Here is an 8,355-nt window from a genome sequence, read left to right on the forward strand (position 1 = left end):
AAACCCACACTTCCTTTGGGACTGTCCTTTTGCTATAGAATGTTGGTAAGAATTCAACCCCAATAGGCATAGATTTATATCAGTTTTTGTTAAAGTGGCCTTAGCCCGTGATTCCATAACGGAAACATTTGCGGTGGGGTATTTCATTTTGAGCTGCTGGAATATATAGTGTATGAATGGGAAGACTTCTGAGGATGAAAGCCCTTAGATACAGAAGTGGAAGAGGGGTCTTAAGTATGATCTGGACAGGTAGAGTCAAGAACAAACACCTCAATCAGTTCAATTTATGGATACAACAACTTATAGCTTATTTCCTTATGTTTTCCTTAAATGTCTATTCTTACAAAGATTTCTTCCAAAGATCCTTATACTATACTTTATTTAATAGTATATTAATATAATTCTGACACTCTCCTATTGTTTCCCATTCAAAAATATCCTTTGCTTGCACCATTTCGGTCCTACTTGAATCAAGATCAATAGTGTTGCACAGTAAATAGACTGAGTGGTGACATGTCGCGTTACGACAAAGAGATTAATAATGTACTGTAAATGTATTAATCGACATCAGTACAATTGAACTTGGATCAAAATATAGTGTGGGAGTTTTCCAAGGAATTACATGCCTTCATATCAAATCACAAACAACTGCACTATTTTGTATAACAAATAAAACAAAATACTGCACCTTAAAGGAAACTCAAAAAAAGGAGAATATCAACATGCATGAGAAGTGTCTCGTAACATCTTGAGCACCGATATTTGCTTAACCTCATTCCTTGATGTAGTTTTGCCCTCAAATGTGAATAAGACAGTGCAGTTATTTTTGGGTTCTTTCTTAGGACTCCATCACTGCTCTTGTCCATTGCTGATGTATAGAACGCAAAGAGCAAAACATGATGTGGTTCTGCTAACCTAGACATTGGACGCCATGGTATGTCAAGTACCACTTGCGTCACCCTTTGTATGGTACTGAAGCTAATATTCCTCTGAATATCATGAAAAAATAAAATAAAAATCCTGATTTCAAGTCTTTTTGCATAAGAGTGAAAATACAGTGCCTATTCCTAGAAAGAGATGAAATCATTACAAAGTTAGTACAAAGTTGAGTCACTTAATTTGGGACACATGGAGTATGTGATTTGTTTTTTTAACAATTGTTAGCTCTTATGGAGCAACGAAATTACTGGAGTGAAGTTTTTTTGTCATGCTTGACTATTATTAGACTATCATATATATATAGAGGATGGCCTACAGTAGGCAATAATCTGCGTGCGGAAAAATACATGGTATTTAAGCTAACTTTCACTAAACTTGGTGAATGATATATTTGTCTAAGATGGTGCTTTTTTACATGTACATACGTAACCGACCGTTGGAAAGTAGGAAGTTTCATTTTTCTCAAACGACATACATATTAGGTGTTGCCTGATTCTCCCCATAGTACTATTTCTTAGGCTCACTACAGAGTACTAATTAACATCAACACTAAAATGTGGGAAGTAGATTAGAATGATAGGAGCCCATCAAATGCCTTATTAAATTACTACAAGATTTGTAGCATGCTTGTATCCAATTCAACTGCACCATGGAACACATCAAGCAATTTATCCATGGAGAAGGGAGATAATCCTGCAAGACCATCAGTTGTATTTTTATACTGTGAAGACACAATAAAATAACAAAGAAGTAGCGCTCACCACTCAGACCTTTTAGTACTTTAAATTTAGAGTAAGCTAATAAAGACATGGAACATCTAATACTTGGCACTGCCTAAACATGAGCACTGTATCTTTATTAATGAACCTAAAAATATTTATTCGATATTTTGATTCAGTATTTACAAAACTGGAAAAAGAATTTAAAATGCTTTGTGCATTTTATAATTATCCTCAGCAGAATTTATGCAAATCATTGTAAAATGCACTCCCACAAATACTGGCAGTTGCTTATGTAACCTAAAAGGGTGTTTTAATGGGTTGGACATTTGCACATTTAAAAACAGCTCCATAAATATTGGCAATGGTAGCCTGGCAAAGAGTCACTTAGGTTGTCTTGATCATTTAAAATCTATATCAGAAATCCGACTTGCTCAAGCCTTCTGGACAATATGGCTTCCCGTGCTCAGGAATATTAACTAATCATAATGAACTAAAGATTGCCTACCTAAAAAATATGATGTCCGAGCCAATAAGGTTCTCCTCATAGCTTAACATCCATATCTAAAATTTGTACTTTCTCGATTATGATGGAAAACATGTGTGTGCCTATTCTGAAGTACCAACTAATCATATGAATCAATGATAACATACCTAACAGGAAAGGCATAAAACGCATATTGGCTTGATAGTTCGGAGGTCCCTCATATTGGCATGATATTTCGGCCATTCCGATTGCGTGAACACATAGAGTGCTGCATCTCAAAGTTAACCTCCTCATTCATCTCTGGAACTTAACTCCTAGAAAAAGGCACACAAAATTGTAAGCATATACATATTTTTCTCAGCTCTATCCAACGTCAATAAAGACTTAAGGGCAACTTGCATGAACCACATTTGACTGAACCACACATAATAGAGCATCTTCATCCAACAGAGGGCATCGAATAAATTACCTCTAGATAATTGGTAGAGGCAGATGCCATGACCGTGAAGTGGACTCCTAGGGTGAGGTCGTTGGCATTATGTCGTCCAACCCTGATATGCCACAAAACAAATATTTAGCAACAACGGTAAGGAAAGGGAGCACCGTTTTGCGAGAGCACTGCTTACAACATGCATGTCTATACATAGCCTATGTGTTCATAGCCTACCAGCAAGCAATATTTTTGCATCATCTTGCAGATTTGCCAATAGAGATAGTAAACTATAGTACACTGGACAACATAAAGAATGCATTGGGTATTTTTCATCACCGATAGTCCACACAACTATACTATACACTATAGTAACCTAAATAGAAGTTGAGCCCATGAACCGTTTCATTAAAACTAACTAAACCACCAATTATTAAAAAAATGGGTTATCCTCTGCCAAATCCAATCGAGTCGACCACTCTCTACTTTTAGTCCTAACTGAAACACCTGTTAACAAATTAACTAAACCACCATGATTCAAAAAACAAAACAATCGAAATCACCATTGCAAAGCCAAAGGATAGTAGTATTGACACAGTTCCTTGCCAAACTCAAATTCGTGTGTGTGGGAGAGGAGATTCTGCCCACTAACATGCCCATACAATGGCACTCCACCTAGCACATCCGCCAATCCATCCCACCCAAGTTCCATGAGAGAACTTCAGTGCAGAAAATTACCTTGCCGGCTAGCCACTTAGAACATGGCCGAATTTTCTACAGGGAGCGTGATCTTCTCCTCGGCGGCCTCAAGTGTGGAGGGGTACAACAGGGCACATCAGAACACCATTGTTGTCACCTATAGGCACCGCTGCAAAAGAGGATAGCATTATGTGTCACAGTAACTGCGAACATGACATTCTGAGAGGAGGAACAGGAGATGGGGGCAGATCGACGAACGGGACACAGTCCGCCTCACCCCGGTTCCCTCGATCGGCCGCGTCGCCACACACCACCAGAAGCATCTGCGATCGTGTGCAGGTCAAATAGAAGAGACCAAGGAGAGTGATGGTTCATGGTGGCGGTTGAGCCGATGGGATGTGATAGAGGTTGGATGCGATGGACAGCAGCGGCGGATGGGAAAGGGAACAACGACGGGAGCAGGGCAGCGGCGCGATCCAAGGCACGCGATGTGTGGGGATGGTGGGCTTGGTGAGGTTAGGGATAAATGAGAACAAACGTGATGAAAAGGACTGTGGGCCTGTACATTTTTTTATCGAATTAAAATTAGATGCGTTAATCTCCACCGTAATTACTCGGTCCCATGAGATGAACGGTTTATAATTTCTAATTAACGTGGTAATTTCTAGGGAGTCTCTAATTAGTATAAGTATAGATTCTCTCCCGAGCTTGTGCAACATGTTCATGATCAAGTTGCTTGAAATTCATGATATCATTACGGAGAGAGATGATCTTAGCCGGCAGAAAATACTTGTATATATAAGCATCTTTGCACTTATCCCAAAAATCGATACTATTTTTGGGCAAAGAAGAAAACCAAGTTTTTGCGTGATCTCGCAAAGAGAAAGGAAAAAGCTTCAATTTAATCACGTCATTATCCACATATTTTTTCTTTTGCATTCGCAAAGCTCAATGAAGGTATTGAGATGGGATGCAGCATCTTCACTAGGAAGGCCAGAGAATTGCTCTTTCATAACAAGATTCAGCGAAGCGGCATCGATTTCGTATGACTCCGCACTAGTGGCGGGAGCAATCGGAGAACTAATAAAATAATTATTATTAGTATTCGAGAAGTCACAAAGTTTGGTGTTTTCGTTCATGGTGACTTCAGCAAGCAAGCAAGCACACAAGCAAACAAAAAGCGGGCGAGAAAAAGGGCGAACGAAAAGGCGAACGAAAAAGGCGAATTGGTGAAGTGGGTGCTACTGCAACAAAAGACCTTCCAACAGCGCCAGAAATACGTGTGTTGACGGCACCAGGAATCCTTCTGCTACGGCTACGCCTTAAGGGACTTCCTAGGAAAATATGCAAAGGATTTCCCCCGTGGCCTTGGAGCCTTGCGTTGGTGTTCCCTCGAAGCGGAAAGGGTGATGTAGCGCAGCGGTGGTAAGTATTTCCCTCAGTTTGAAAACCAAGGTATCGATCCAGTGAAGGAGTATCACAAGTGCCTGCACAAACACAAAAAGCTTGCTCCCAACGCTATGAAGGGGTTTTCAATCCCTTATAGATTGTTCGCCAAGTGAGAACTGAAAGCAACAAAGTAACAAAGCAAAGTAAAAGCGAAAGTGGAAACGATAGATGTGAATAGACCCGGGGGCCGTAGTGTTTACTAGTGGCTTCTCTCATGAAAGCAAGTGGATGGTGGGTGAACAAATTACTGTCGAGCAATTGATAGAACCGCGCAAAGTCATGACGTCATCTATGACAATGATTATATATATGGGCATCACGTCCAAAACAAGTAGACCGATACTTTCTGCATCTACTACTATTACTCCACACGTCGACCGCTATGCAGCATGCATCTAGTGTATTAAGTCCAAAAGAACAGAGTAACGCCTTAAGAAAGATGACATGATGTAGATGGACAATCTCATATCTACGAGAGAGCCCACCTTGTTACCCTTGATGGCAACTACACGATGTGTGCCTTCCTGCCCCTACTGTCACTGGGAAAGGTCACCACACGGTAAGAACCCAAAACCAAGCACTTCTCCCATTGCAAGAATCATAGATCTAGTTGGCCAAACAAAACCCAAGACTCGGAGAGACCTACAAGGATATCAAATCATGCACATAAGAAATCAGCAAAGACTCAAATATATATCATAGATAATCTGATCACAAATCCACAATTCATTGCATCTCGACAAACACACCGCCAAAGAAGATTACATCGGATAGATCTCCATGAAGATCATGGAGAACTTTGTATTGAAGATCCAAGAGAGAGAAGAAGCCATCTAGCTACTAACTACGGACCCGTAGGTCTGAAGTGAACTACTCAGGAGTCATTAGAGGGGCGATGATGATGATGAAGAAGCCCTCCAACTCCAAAGTCCCCTCCGGCAGGGCACCGGGAAGGGTCTCCAGATGAGATCTCGCGGAAACGGAAGCTTGCGGCGGCGGAAAAGTATTTTCGTGGATCCCTTGATTTTTTTTTCTGATTTTTAGGGAATATATAGGCACAAGATCTAGGTCAGGGGGGCGCTAGGGAGGCCACAAGCCTGCCCACCGCCGCCCCCTGGTGGCGGAGTGGGGGCTTGTGGGCTCCCTGTAGCCCTCCTGGCTTCGCCCACAAGCCCCCTGATCTTCTTCCGTTCGAAAAAAAATCATTTCGGGGATTTTATTCCGTTTGGACTCCGTTCCAAAATCATATCTGAAAAGAGCCAAAAACACAGAAAAAACAGGAACTGGCACTTGACACTGAATTAATAAGTTAGTCCCAAAAAAGATATAAAAGGTACATAAAACATCCAAAGATGAAAAGATAACAACATGAAACCATAAAAAATTATAGATACGTTTGAGACGTATCAAGCATCCCCAAGCTTAACTCCGGCTCGTCCTCGAGTAGGGAAGTGATAAAGAATGAATTTTTGATGCTTTCATGCTACCTAGCATAGATGTCCTTTGTAACTCCTCTTATGTGACGTGAATGTTCAGATCCATTAGATTCAAAACAATAGTTTGCTATTGACGTGGAAACAATAATAATTCAAGCAAACTAGCAAGGTAATCATGAACTTTCAAAATAACAAGGCCAAAAGGAAGTTATCCGTACAAAAGCATATAGTCTGGCTATGCTCTATCATCACAACCCCGGTATTGGCCAAGTAATTGTTTCACACCTTTACTTTCTCAAACCTTTTCAACTCTCATGCAATACATGAGCATGAGCCATGGTTTTAGCACTATAAGTGGTGTGGAGTGTGGTGGAGGTTGCAAGACAAAAAAGGAGAAGATGATCACATTAACTAGGCATATCAATGAGTTGTGGAGATGCTCATCAATAGATATCAATGTGAATGAGTAGGGATTGCCATACAAATGATGCACTAGAGCTAAGAGTATGTGAAATCTCTTAAAGAAAACTAGTGGGTGCGCATCCAACTTGCTTGCTCACGAAGACCTGAGGCAATTTCGAGGAAGCCTATCATTGGAATATACAAGCCAAGTTATATAATAAAAATTTCCCACTAGCTATATGATGGTGACGAAACAAGAGACTCTCAATCATGAAGATCATGGTGCTTAATATGCACAAGTGTGGAAAAGTGGTAACATTGTCCCTTCTCTCTTTTCCTCTCATTTTTTTTGGTGGGCTCTTTGGCCTCTTTTATTTATTTATTTTTATTATTTTGGTGGGCTTATTTGGCCTATTTTATTTCCTCACATGGGACAATGCTCCATTAATGATGATCATCACACTTACAACTCAAAACTTAGTGCAACGATGACTCTATATGGAATGCCTTCGGTAGTGTACCATTGCAATGATCTAGCATGGCATAGACATTAATGGAAACATCATGGTAGCTATCTTACGATCATGCAATGGCAATGTAGACGTGATGGCACATTTCATGGTGGTAGTTGCATGGCAATATATCTCGGAATGACTTTGAAAAAGCCATAGTAGGTAGGTATGGTGGCTGTTTTGAGGGAGGCTAATGGTGGGTTTTGTGCACCGGCGAAAGTTGCACGTCACTAAGAAGATAGTGATGGCGGAAGGTGAAAGTGCATCTAAACCATGGACTCAACATTAGTCATGAAGAACTCATATACTTGTTGCAAAAGTTTTATTAGTAATCGAAACAAAGCATTCGACGCATACTCCTAGGCGAAGGGTTGGTAGGTATAAACCATCGCGCGATCCCGACCGCCACGCAAAGGATGACAATCAATAGACTAATCATGCTCAGATTTCCTCACATAGCGGTTCACCATACGTGCATGCTACGGGAATCACTAACTTCAACACAAGTATTTCTAGATCCACAACACCTTACTAGCGTGACTTCAATATTACCATAACCACAACTCAAAACTAATTGAGATGAATCAAACTTCTCTAACTATTCAATGCACATGAATGTGGAAGTTTTCGTAACCCTTTGGATAACTACCCCTTTTGAGACTACTTTCAAAGCATAGATCAAATACCAAGCCACGCACCGCTGTGCTCTAAAAGATATAAGTGAAGCACACAGAGGAAAAGTATCTAGCTCAAAAGATATAAGTGAAGCACATGTGAGCCGAATTGTCTACCAAAAGATGTAAGTGAAGCTCAACAAAATCACGGTGAGTGCATGTCTCTCTCTCTCTAGGTGTGCAGCAAGGATGATTGTGAAACAACGAAAATAAAAGACTCCTACGATACAAGACGCTCCAAGAAAAAACACATAAGATGTGGTGAATAAAAATATAGCCCCAAGTAACGTTAACGATGGATTGAAGACGAGAGAGGGGATGCCTTCCCGGGGCATCCCCAAGCTTAGGCTTTTAAGGCATCCTTGAATCTCTTGGGGTGCCTTGGGCATCCCCAAGCTTGAACTCTTGCCACTCTTTATCTCTTTGTCCATAAGAACTTCACCCAAAACTTGAAAACTTCACAACACGAAACTTAAACAGAAAGTCGTGATAACATTAGTATGAGAAAGCAAACCACCACTTCCTTAGGTACTGTAGCAAACTTATATTCTACTTATGCTGATGTTGGGTTACTGTATTTTCAATCTTCCATGGCTAATACCCCCCGA

At 40.6% G+C, this 8,355-nt stretch overlaps 1 long non-coding RNA gene across 2 annotated transcripts; it reads right to left on the minus strand.

The window, feature by feature from the left end:
• Positions 1–535: 535 nt before the first annotated feature.
• LOC123440059 lies at positions 536–3,799 on the minus strand. 2 transcript variants are annotated; one of them, XR_006630266.1, is made up of 5 exons: positions 3,552–3,799; positions 3,314–3,443; positions 2,615–2,696; positions 2,313–2,459; positions 536–1,632 (listed from the first exon to the last, which is right to left on the minus strand). It is a non-coding gene; the product is annotated as an uncharacterized LOC123440059 (long non-coding RNA). The 2 variants fall into 2 exon arrangements; XR_006630265.1 differs by having other exon boundaries at positions 3,314–3,799.
• Positions 3,800–8,355: the final 4,556 nt, after the last annotated feature.

The sequence above is a fragment of the Hordeum vulgare genome, chromosome 3H (assembly GCF_904849725.1).
Source record: "Hordeum vulgare subsp. vulgare chromosome 3H, MorexV3_pseudomolecules_assembly, whole genome shotgun sequence".
In the NCBI taxonomy this organism is placed as follows: Eukaryota; Viridiplantae; Streptophyta; class Magnoliopsida; order Poales; family Poaceae; genus Hordeum; species Hordeum vulgare.